General features: G+C 48.0%; 1 protein-coding gene and 1 long non-coding RNA gene across 2 annotated transcripts in view; one reads left to right on the top strand and one right to left on the bottom strand.

Annotated features, from left to right (window-relative positions):
* LOC125463081 (protein rapunzel-like) overlaps positions 1 to 12,037 on the top strand; it is a 29,889-nt gene that overhangs the window by 10,271 nt on the left and 7,581 nt on the right. Inside the window, exon 2 of the mRNA XM_059640928.1 lies at positions 2,855 to 2,960. The gene's annotated coding sequence lies outside the window, so the exon portion shown is untranslated. The remainder of the gene's footprint in view (positions 1 to 2,854; positions 2,961 to 12,037) is intronic.
* LOC132206612 (uncharacterized) lies at positions 6,548 to 9,161 on the bottom strand. The gene is made up of 2 exons (XR_009443041.1): positions 9,079 to 9,161; positions 6,548 to 6,776 (listed from the first exon to the last, which is right to left on the bottom strand). It is a non-coding gene; the product is annotated as an uncharacterized LOC132206612 (long non-coding RNA).

Below are 12,037 nucleotides of genomic sequence, written 5' to 3'. Positions count from 1 at the left end.
GATAGGGTTATAAAGAAGGCATATGGTGTGTTGGCTTTCCTTGGCAGGGAATTGAGTTTAAAAGCCACAAGGGTATGCTGCAGGTCTACAAAACCCTGGTTAAACCAGATTCCGTTTTGGGTGTCATCAGTTGAGAGAAGAATACTGCTTGAGGTAATAACATAGTCTTCAACATCTTTAACTCTGGTCAGATGGTGTGACCACTTTTATCTTAGATCTGGATCTTGATACTTGACATTGACATTAACTCATCATTATGGGTTCTTCTAAAATTGGATCATAGCATCCCTACAGCATGGAAGGAGACCATTCAGCCCATTTCATCCACACCAACTCTCTGAAGAGTCCACCTAGCCTACACATCTGCGGACTGTGGGAGGAAACCAGAGCACCCAGAGGAAACCCATGCAGACACAGGGAGAACGTGTGAACTCCACACAGACAGTCACCCGAGGACAGAATTGAACCTGGGTTCCCGGCGCTGTGAGGTAACAGTGCTGACCACTGAGCCACTGTGCCAGCCCAAAATGTCATTTCTAAATTAAATGGTCAATCATAGAGTGATCAATTCAATTTTTCAGAAAGCCTCGAAATGAAATTCCTGCCTGAAATGGACACAGACTTGAGCAGCAACGCCCATGTCCCTTGAGTTACTTAAAACAAAACCTGAGTGCTGATTCTAGTTGGCTGCTAGATTACTCAGTTCTAACATGTTCCCCAATTTGTTCCTCCTTTAATGCCAATGTCAAACTTTGGTCACTCAGAGCCGTTAAATTTAAGAACCCACAATCAGTGAGTTCCATCCAAAACTTAAGCACGGAGCACCTCATTGATTTTATTGACATAAAGCATAAATCTAAAATTGCGAGACAGTGCTAGGATCCAGACAGTGCGAGAATCCTGACAGTATACATAATGGATACAACGTCAACTTCTGATCCAGTTTGCGAGAACATTGAAAATCACCTGCAGCATCCTCTATTCAATAGGGGTGCTCCAACTGGGAGAAAAATTATGACATAATCTGTTGTTGGGGCAAATGAAGTTCAGGAACCTTTTTAGACCCGTAAACACCAATGTTTGCATGGTTGCAAGAGTAGGTGATGGAATATCCTTTTTAAATAAATAACAACCCTTTTGGGACACTAAAAGCAAAGTTGGCCAACTCAGTGGTATTTGGGAAGGGATACAAGACAGTAAGCCAGGAAGGTTGCAGAACTGAGATTGCACCTTTGCTTGCTGAGCCGGTGTGTTTGATTACAAATGCTTCGTAACCCTGCTCAGTAAGATGGCCAGCACGCCTCTGGTGAAGCATCAAGATTCCGTCCTGCTTGGTATTTATCTTCTGAAAAACTTTGAGCTTGCAGAATTCACTGTGAGAGTGTATCAGGCCAGAGAGATACGCAAGCGACATACCTTGATTGACTATAATGCAGAGGAGGCCACATCTGGAGCAGCAGATACAGTAGACCACATTGATGGATGTGCAGGTGAACCCCTGTCTAATGTGGAAGGTTTGTTTGGTGCCTTGACTGGAGGTGGGGGGTGGGGGGAGGTTTGGGGCAGGCGTAGCACTTCCTGCAGCTGCAGGGAAAGGTGTCAGGGGTGGTGATGCTATTGGGGATTGTGGAGCAGACGAGGGAGTCATGGAGAGAGCAGGCCCTACAAAAGGGAGATGGTTGGGGAGGGAAATATATCTTTGGTTGTGGGGTCAGATTGCAGGCGGCGAAAGTGGCGGAAAATGATGTGTTGAATCCGGAGGTTAGTGGGATGATATGTGGGGGAAAGGGTGATTCTGTCCTTGTTTTTGTTGGGGAGAGGGAATGTGAGGGGAGAGATGTTGGAAAAGCAAGAGATGTGATTGAGAGCATTTTCGATCACTGAAGGGGGTGTAGTTGTGGTCCTTGAACTAAGAGGACATGTGGGATGTTCAGGAGTAGAACACCATAACTTTGGAGCAGATCTGGCAGAGGCGGAGGAATTGGGAGTAGAGATCACATTCTTGCAGGAAGGTGGGTGAGAGGTGGTGTAGTCTAGGAAGTTGTGGGAGTCAGTCGGCTTGAAATAGATGTCAGTTTCAAGGCAGTCACCCGAGACGGAGGTGGAAAGGTCCCGGAAGAAGAGCGAGGTATCAGAGATGGTCCAGGTGAACTTGAGGTTGGGGCGAAAGGTGTTTGCGAAGTTGAACTCTTCAAGCTCCTTATGGGAGCATGAGGCAGCACCAGTACAGTTATTGATGTTGCAGAGGAAGAGGTGGGGAATAGTGCCAGTGTAACAGCAGAAGAGGAACTGTTCCACATATCCTACAGAGAGGCAGGCACAGCTTGGGCCAATGAGGGTACCCATGTCTACCCCCTTCGTCTGTAGGAAGTGGGAGGAGTTGAAGGAGAAATGGATCCCCACCACTCCCTACCCACACTCAACTATCACCATCCCAACTACCTTCCCCAGCCCCACTCCTCCCCCATTTCTGAAGAAGGGTCCTGACCCAAAAACGCTGACTTTCCTGCTTTTCTGATGCTGTCTGACCTGCTGTTCTCCTCCAGCCCCAAACGGTACTATCTCTGACTCCAGCACTTGCAGTTCTCACTATCTCGGAGTTTCAGACGTACTGTTTCGAGTCAGCCCTGTTCCTGGGATTGGTTCAATCAATAGGAAAATTACAAAGTCCAAAACTGCCTTATGCAACTCCTTTTCCTGGACAGAAACTCATCTGCATTGGAGAAAGTGAATTGCATTCCTGAATCAAACAGCAGTACCCAGGCGGAATTATCATGCCGGTTACCATGTGACACAGGAAATGAAGTAAAGCCAAAATACTTGGGGATGACTCACAGACTTGTTTTTAAAACAGCAACTCGATCCAGTGGAACTGACACTTCAGAGGCAACATCAGTAAAAGAAGCAGGAACCTTTGGAGCGAGAACAACAGCATTGATTTCAGCTCAGCTGTAACCACGGTAGTATAAACCTCTTTACTATCTAGTGCTTCCAAAGCAGATTTTAACACACTGTAAGGACATGGTCATTTGAGAACTGTAAGGTTACTCAGGAAAAAGAGGGAAAATGGCGTTTATACAATTGTGTTTCTATCAGCAATAATCTGAACTTTTTATCTCAGAACTAAGGAAGGGTCACTGGACCCGAAACGTTAACTCTGTTTTCTCCTTCACAGATGCTGCCTGATCTGTTGAGCTTTTCCAGCAACTTTGTTTTTGTTCCTAATTTACAGCATTCGCAATTCTTTTGGTTTTTATGGTTTGAATGGAGTTGAATTAGCTTTATTTTCACATGTACTCTCATGAGCGCAGTGAAACATTTACATGTTGACAATTATGGTGACAACTTAAGTGCAAAGATACTGAGGAACAGACTCTATATTCTTCAGGAAAAACCATTAGAAAATAAAGAAATAAAAGTCTAGCACTACAGAGTTTCACAATTTCAAAATAATAGTTACAAATTGGAAAAATAAGAGATAAAAAGTTCAGATTATTATTGTTGATAGAAACACAATTGTATAAAACCATGTCTCATGGTAAACTAAATTTTTTTCTGAAGGAGGGTCTAGGCCTGAAATGTCAGCCTTCCTGCTGCTCTGACGCTGCTTGGCCTGTGTTCATCCAGCTCTACACCTTGTTATCTCAGATCCTCCAGCATCTGCAGTTCCTACTATCCCTCATGGTAGACTCATTATAAGTAAATATACAAGTAAATCAGATACACACCAAAACAGTACCTACACAAGTTGTCAAATCATTAAACAGATAATGTCCTATATCAGAAGAATGAGGGGAGATCTTACAGAAACATAGCAGATTATGTAGGGAATAGATAAGGTGGAGGCAGGGAGGTTGTTTCCGCTAGCAGGTGAAACTAGGACTAGGGGGCATAGCCTCAAAATAAAGGGAAGCAGATGTAGGACTGAGGTCAGGAGAAACTTCTTTACCCAAAGGGTTGTGAATCTGTGGAACTCCCTGCCCAGTGAAGTGGTTGAAGCTACCTCCCTGAATGTGTTTAAGACAAGGCTAGATAAATTTTTGAACAGTCAAGGAATTAAGGGTTATGGTGAATGGGCGGGTAAATGGAGCTGAGTCGCAAATAGATCAGCCGCGATCTTATTAAATGGTGAGGCAGGCTCGAGGGGCTGCTAGTTCTTACATTCTTATTAATGCTTTCATTATGACTGGTTATTGACAGGAAATGTTAGCACTGATTGAATTCAATTTGCTAACTGTTTGAAAGAAACAGGCTGATTTTCTAATACTGAGCAGGAAATTCTATTCAAAAAGTTCAGCAAAAATTTCTTTACGCCATTACCCTGAAAATCAAACAGCTTCAAGAACATAGAAGAATACTAAAAATATTGCATATCCAACCAAAAGATCGAAATTACGTCTGAATTCAAATCTGAGTTCTTTTACTCTGGGTCCCTGACCTAATCTCTGGCTCCTTGTTCCAGGCATTCTTCAAAACACCTCAAAATCATTTTGATCGCATAGCTGGAGGGGTGTCAACAGCTGCCCATGTTTCTACTCCTTTTGAACTCAAAATAAAGTTCTTCAACTCTGAAAATAAAAAATGACTTTGAATGGTCAGTTGGTCCTCGTCCCCATTCTGCTCCAGGCCCAATGACCAACCCCATTCTGCTCTGGGACCACAGACCATCCCCACTCCGCTCCGGGCCCACTGACCGTCCACATTCCGCTCCGGGCCCACTGACCGTCCCCATTCCGCTCCGGGCACACTGGCCATCCCCACTGCACTCCGGGCCCACTGACCGTCCCCACTCCGCTCCGGCCCCACTGCCTGTCCCCACTCTGCTCCGGCCCCACTGATATTCCCACTCCGGGCTCACTGCCCATCCCCACTTGATAAATGTTCACTCACGATTTGGTTAGTCATTAAATCTGGCTCATTAATATTTACTAAATTCAATATATGCTTGCCCCCTTGTTGCATCCAGGACATATTGCTGTAGAGAACTATCCTGAATACACTCCAGAAATTCACAACCTTTGGGACAGATGCTTGTCTGACTGTCCCAATCCATGTTAAAATTAAAATCCTCCATGAATGCCACTTCTGGCTTTGCTACACACTTGCCTAATTTCACATTTATACAATCGAGTGCTTCAGAACTGTTACCAAGAGGGCTGTACACAACACATATTACAGTTTTCGATCCATGTCGTCCCACTGAATGCTTTGCCCTTATTTTCTCCTCCAGCACCATTGAAGTAATTCTGTTTCTAATCAGTAAGGCTTCTGCACATCCTCTGTCCTTTTATGTCCATCCTGTGAACCTTACAACCTGGTAAATTGAGTTCCCAATCCTGACCATCCTGCAGCTGTGTCTCAGTACTGGCTACAATCCCATGATCTCCAATTTGAACCTGTGGCTACAGCTCATTTAGTTTATTCCTTACAATGTGTATTTGCATCGAGAGCCCTTACTTGGCCAGACACTGTAACCTGTCCCTCAGCACTGATGCTTTACTCACCTGTTTATTACTTCTCTCTTCCAGTTTAAACAATACACTTATAGCTTTGTCATTACCTTGCAGTACCTGAAGCAGGTTTCCTGACCCCATGTCCCTTGATTTTGAAAATTTATTGACTACTCAAGCACACTGGTAACGCTCTGCAATCCTTGGAGAATCGCTATGGCACTGATTAGCTGTCTCCATGAACAATCCTTTATTTCTAGGTGGCTTGATAGTAAGCCTTTCAGTTGCCTTATACAACAGTAGAAACTAGCAATTGCAATCGCAAATTCAGGAGAAACTTCTACATCCAGTAGAGAGATGGTGGCATTCGCCATATAAGGGACTGGTTGAAGTGGATTACATAACATAACAACAGAAGAACTAGGAGCAGGATTGGGCCATCGGCCCACTCGAGCCTGCCCTGCCATTTAATAAGATCATGGCTGATCTTTTTGAGGCTCAGCTCCACTTATCCGCCCGCACACCATAATCCTTAATTTCTTTCCTGTTCAAAAATTTATCTAGCCTTGTCTTAAACACATTCAGTGAGGTAGCTTCAACCGCTTCACTGGGCAGGGAATTCCACAGATTCACAACCCTTTAGGAGAAGAAGTTCCTCCTGAACTCAGTCCTACATCTGCTTCCCTTTATTTTGAGGCGATGCCCTCTAGTCCTAGTTTCATAAATATACTTAAGGGAAGCTGAATAAACACATGATTGAGAAAGGAATATATTGATGTGCTGAGCTGAAATGAAGCAAAAGTGAGTAAAATTCTACAACTGAAAGCATCTGATTGAAAGGGATTTAAACAAACATGACCCTGGGTGATAGGAAATGGTGTCTACCCTGGGAAATGTCCACAGATCAGGAGTTTCTGCGCTCTGTCATATTGTTCTTCGGATTATTAGCTGATGTTGTGTGAAGAGAATTTGGAGATGGTTGTTAACAAACTTAGTTTAATTGTTCTTCAAAGCAAATTATTCAATTGATTGATATTTATCAGAAGACTTGATATGTTTTGAGAAACTGGGAGAATGATTAATATAACAACACTATGTTAGAATGTACATGACTCAGATTGGATTTATTTTGTGGATATACAGCACAGATATCACAAAAACAATAATGTCACACACCGACACAAGTAGGTTAAAGAAAAATGAGAAGTGGACTTTGTACCCGGACTTGTCGTTCCATCCATATTTGCCTTTATCCAAAACGGTATAAAAAGACTGTGCTCTGTCTCTCTGTTCTGCAGTCAGTGCGAGAGACAGAAGTCTATTGTCCTGAAATAGAATCTTTACATGATCAACCTCAGTTACTACTAAACTTTATATATTATATTAAAACAAAGTTGCTGGAAAAGCTCAGCAGGTCTGGCTGAGTTGACCGTGGCTCGGCAATGGCAGACATTTAAAGAACACACAGGTGAACTTCAACAATTGTATAACCCTATGATAATGGGAACTGCAGATGCTGGAGAATCCAAGATAACAAAGTGTGAAGCTGGATGAATACAGCAGGCCAAGCAGCATTTCGGGAGCACAAAAGCTGACGTTTCAGGCCTAGGCCCTTCATCAGAAGTGTCTAGGCCCGAAACGTCAGCTTTTGTGCTCCTGAGATGCTGCTTGGCCTGCTGTGTTCATCCAGCTTCACACTTTGTTATCTTTAATTGTATAACCCTGTCTAGTGTGAGAGTAAAACAGGAAAGGTGGCTCAACCATGAATATCAAGGGAGATCAGAAACCGGGTTATCGCCAAAGAGGAGACATATAAACTAACCAGAAAAAGCAGTGAACCTGAGGACAGGGAGAAATTTTAAATCCAGCAGAGGAGGACAAAGGGTTTAATATGGAAAGGTTAATAGAATATGAAAGTAAGATCACAGAAAACATAAAAAATGATTGCAAAAGTTTCCTTAAATATGTGAAGAGGAAAAGACTGGTGAAGACAAGTGTCAGTCCCTTACAGTAAGAATCTGTTTTGTTTGGAAAAAAAAGTGGCATGGTGGGCACCCTCCACCCACTGCATCCCAAAACCAGTCCAGCCTGTCTCTGCCTCCCTAACCTGTTCTTCCTCTCACCCATCCCTTCCTCCCACCTCAAGCCGCACCCCCATCTACCTACTAACCTCGTCCCACCTCCTTGTCCTGTCCGTCTTCCCTGGACTGACCTATCCCCTCCCCACCTCCCCACCTATACTCTCCTCTCCACCTATCTTCTTTTCTCTCCATCTTCGGTCCACCTCCCCCTCTCTCCCTATTTATTCCAGAACCCTCACCCCATCTCCCTCTTTGATGAAAGGTCTAGGCCCGAAACGTCAGCTTTTGTGCTCCTGAGATGGAGCTTGGCCTGCTGTGTTCATCCAGCCTCACATTTTATTAGAACATAGAACATAGAACAGTACAGCACAGAACAGGCCCTTCAGCCCACAATGTTGTGCCGACCATTGATCCTCATGGATGCACCCTCAAATTTCTGTGACCATATGCATGTCCAGCAGTCTCTTAAATGACCCCAATGACCTTGCTTCCACAACTGCTGCTGGCAACGCATTCCATGCTCTCACAACTCTCTGCGTAAAGAACCTGCCTCTGACATCCCCTCTATACTTTCCACCAACCAGCTTAAAACTATGACCCCTCGTGCTAGCCATTTCTGCCCTGGGAAATAGTCTCTGGCTATCGACTCTATCTATGCCTCTCATTATCTTGTATACCTCAATTAGGTCCCCTCTCCTCCTCCTTTTCTCCAATGAAAAGAGACCGAGCTCAGTCAACCTCTCTTCATAAGATAAGCCCTCCAGTCCAGGCAGCATCCTGGTAAACCTCCTCTGAACCCTCTCCAAAGCATCCACATCTTTCCTATAATAGGGCGCCCAGAACTGGACGCAGTATTCCAAGTGCGGTCTAACCAAAGTTTTATAGAGCTGCAACAAGATCTCACGACTCTTAAACTCAATCCCCCTGTTAATGAAAGCCAAAACACCATATGCTTTCTTAACAACCCTGTCCACTTGGGTGGCCATTTTAAGGGATCTATGTATCTGCACACCAAGATCCCTCTGTTCCTCCACGCTGCCAAGAATCCTATCCTTAATCCTGTACTCAGCTTTCAAATTCGACCTTCCAAAATGCATCACCTCGCATTTATCCAGGTTGAACTCCATCTGCCACCTCTCAGCCCATCTCTGCATCCTGTCAATGTCCCGCTGCAGCCTACAACAGCCCTCTACACTGTCAACGACACCTCCGACCTTTGTGTCGTCTGCAAACTTGCTGACCCATCCTTCAATTCACTCGTCCAAGTCATTAATAAAAATTACAAACAGTAGAGGCCCAAGGACAGAGCCCTGTGGAACCCCACTCACCACTGAAAATTATGTTGGATTCTCCAGCATCTGCAGTTCCCATTATCACTAATGTTCGGGGGACCTGGGTTCGAATCGTGCCGGGCAGATGGTGGAATTTGAATTCAATAAAATATCTGGAATTAAGAATCTAATGATGACTATGAACCCATGGTCAATTGTCAGAAAAACCCATCTGGTTCACAAGTGTCCTTTCGGGAAGGGAACTGCTATCCTTACCTGGATAACAAAGAGTGAAGCTGGATGAACACTGCAGGCCAAGCAGCACCTTCGGAGCACAAAAGCTGATGTTTCTCGCCTAGACCCTTCATCAGAAAAGGGGAATTAGGGAGAGGATTCTGAAATAAATAGGGAGACAAGCGGAGGTGGACCGAAGACGGATAGAGGAGAAGATAGGTGGGGAGGAGTGTATGGGTGGGGAGGGAGGGAGGGGAGAGGTCAGTCCGGGGAGGACGGACAGGTCAAGGGGGCAGGATAAGGTTAGTAGGTAGGAGATGGAGGTGCGGCTTGGGGTGGGAGGAGGGGATAGGTGAGAGGAAGAACAGGTTAGGCAAGCTGGGACGAGCTGGGCTGGTCTTGGGATGCGGTGGGGGGAGGGGAAGAACTGGACTGGTTTTGGGATGCGGTAGGGGGAGGAGAGATTTTGAAGCTTGTGAAATTGATACCGTTGGGCTGCAGGGTTCCCAAGCGGAATATGAGTTGCTGTTCCTGCAACCTTCAGGTGGCATCATTTATGGCACTGCAGGAGGCCAATGATGGACATGTCGTCTAAGGAATGGGAGGGGGAGTTAAAATGGTTCACGACTGGGAGCGGCAGTTGTTGACTGCAAAGCGAGCGGAGGTGTTCTGCAAAGCGGCCTCCAAGCCTCCACTTGGTTTCCCCAATGTAGAGGAAGCCACACCGTGTACAGTGGATGCAGTATAACACATTGGCAGATGCGCAGGTGAACATCTGCTTGTTGTAGAAAGTCATCTGGGATGGTGGTGAGGGAGGAGGTGTAGGAGCAGGTGTAGCATTTCCTGTGGTTTCAGGGGAAAGTGCCAGGTGTGGTGGGTTTGGAGGGGAGCGTGGAACGGAGAAGGGAGTCACGGAGAGAGTGGTCTCTCTGAAAGGCAGAAACAGACACCCGCAGCCATGCACCGGCACCTCCAGGCACTGCAATCCAGCCTGCTCCAGCTCAGAGCCTCCCTCTCCCAGACCTGCAAAGGACCTCTGCTGTTTTTCATCCTCCGCAGGATCCACAGACTGAACACTCAGTTCCACTCAGCTTTACTGGGCACCAACAACCGTTAAGTACAACAAACTCACGGGTTCCTGCCACCTTGAACAGGATTCCTCCACCTCCCTAGTCGCTAGCCTGTCCCTGCACCTCCCCCACAATGTACCCACTGCCATTGGCCATGAGGCCACGGCCAGTGAACCCTCCGATGACGTCACATCCACCACCGCGGGGTACACCACTTGCGGGATCACGCAGACGACCGCTGCTGTGGACACCGCCTCCACCTCTACTACTTACACCACCACCGTCACCGCTGCTGCTGCCGCCCACCCTGCTCTGCCCACCGCCACCGATGCCAACGCTGCATCGCCCACCACCGACACTGATGCATCTCCGCCCTGCATCTGCTGATGCTGCTCCGCCCGCCGTTGATGGAACTCCGCCCACCATCGGCAGCACTCCACCCACCGTCGACTGAACTCCGCCCACTCGACGGAACTCCGCCCACCATCGGCAGCACTCCACCCACCGTCGACTGAACTCCGCCCACTCGACGGAACTCCGCCCACCATCGGCAGCACTCCACCCACCGTCGACTGAACTCCGCCCACTCGACGGAACTCCGCCCACCATCGGCAGCACTCCACCCACCGTCGACTGAACTCCACCCACTCGACGGAACTCCGCCCACCATCGACAGCACTCTGCCCGCCGTTGACGGCACTCCGCCCACTGTCGACAGAACTCCGCCCACCATTGACGGCACTCCACCCACCATCGACTGAACTCCGCCCACTGTCGACAGCACTCCACCCACCATCGACTGAACTCCGCCCACTTGACAGAGCTCCACCCACCATTGACAGAACTCCACCCACCATTGACGGCACTCCTCCCACCGTCGACTGAACTCCACCCACTCGACGGAACTCCGCCCACCATCGATAGCACTCCACCCACTGTCGACTGAACTCCGCCCACTCGACAGAACTCCACCCACCATCAACAGCACTCTGCCCACCGTCGACGGCACTCCGCCCACCGTCCACAGAACTCCGCCCACTTGACAGTACTCCACTCACCATTGACAGCACTCCGCCCACCGCTGACGGGTCTCCGCCCACCGTCGACAGAACTCCACCCACCATCGACAGCACTCTGCCCACCGTCGATGCAACCTCGCCTACCGCCAGCGCCATCATCGCTCTGCCCACAGTCTCCACAGCCAGCAACCCCAGAGGAGACAGCCACACTGAGCCCTGCCGCATCTTCACCTTCCGCCCAGACCTCCCACTGACTGAGGACGAACGGTCAGTCCTTAGCAAGGGGCTCACCTTTGTCCCCCTACAACCACACATCAACGAATGCCAGTCACATTTGGGCATCGAGCAGTTTTACCGCTGCCTTCGCCTCCATGCCTACTTATTTAACGGGGAGCCGAACCCTCCCTCCACAGACCGCTTCACCCTCCTCCAACACAAGTCCTCCTCCTGGACACCACCCCCAGGCCTCCTACCCTCCCTCGACCTCTTCATCTCTAACTGCCGTCGAGACATTAACCGCCTCAACCTCTCCACCCCTCTCACCCACTCCAACCTCTCCCCCGCAGAACGGGCAGCCCTCCGCTACCTCCGCTCCAACCCCAACCTCACCATCAAACCCGCAGACAAGGGTGGCGCAGTGGTAGTATGGCGCACTGACCTCTACATCGCCGAGGACAAATGCCAACTCTCCGACACCACCTCCTACCGCCCCCTCGATCATGACCCCAACCCCAAGCACCAAACCATCATCTCCAACACCATCCACAACCTCATCACCTCAGGAGACCTCCCACCCACAGCCTCCAAGCTCATTGTTCCTCAAACCCGCCCCACCCACTTCTATCTCCTTCCCAAAATCCACAAACCTGCCGGCCTGGCCGACCTATTGTCTCCGCCTGCTCCTGCCCCACT

This window comes from Stegostoma tigrinum, chromosome 2 (assembly GCF_030684315.1).
Source record: "Stegostoma tigrinum isolate sSteTig4 chromosome 2, sSteTig4.hap1, whole genome shotgun sequence".
NCBI lineage: Eukaryota > Metazoa > Chordata > Chondrichthyes > Orectolobiformes > Stegostomatidae > Stegostoma > Stegostoma tigrinum.
The sequence above is the reverse complement of the archived record's forward strand: the minus strand, read 5'-3'. Positions and strand labels throughout refer to the sequence as shown.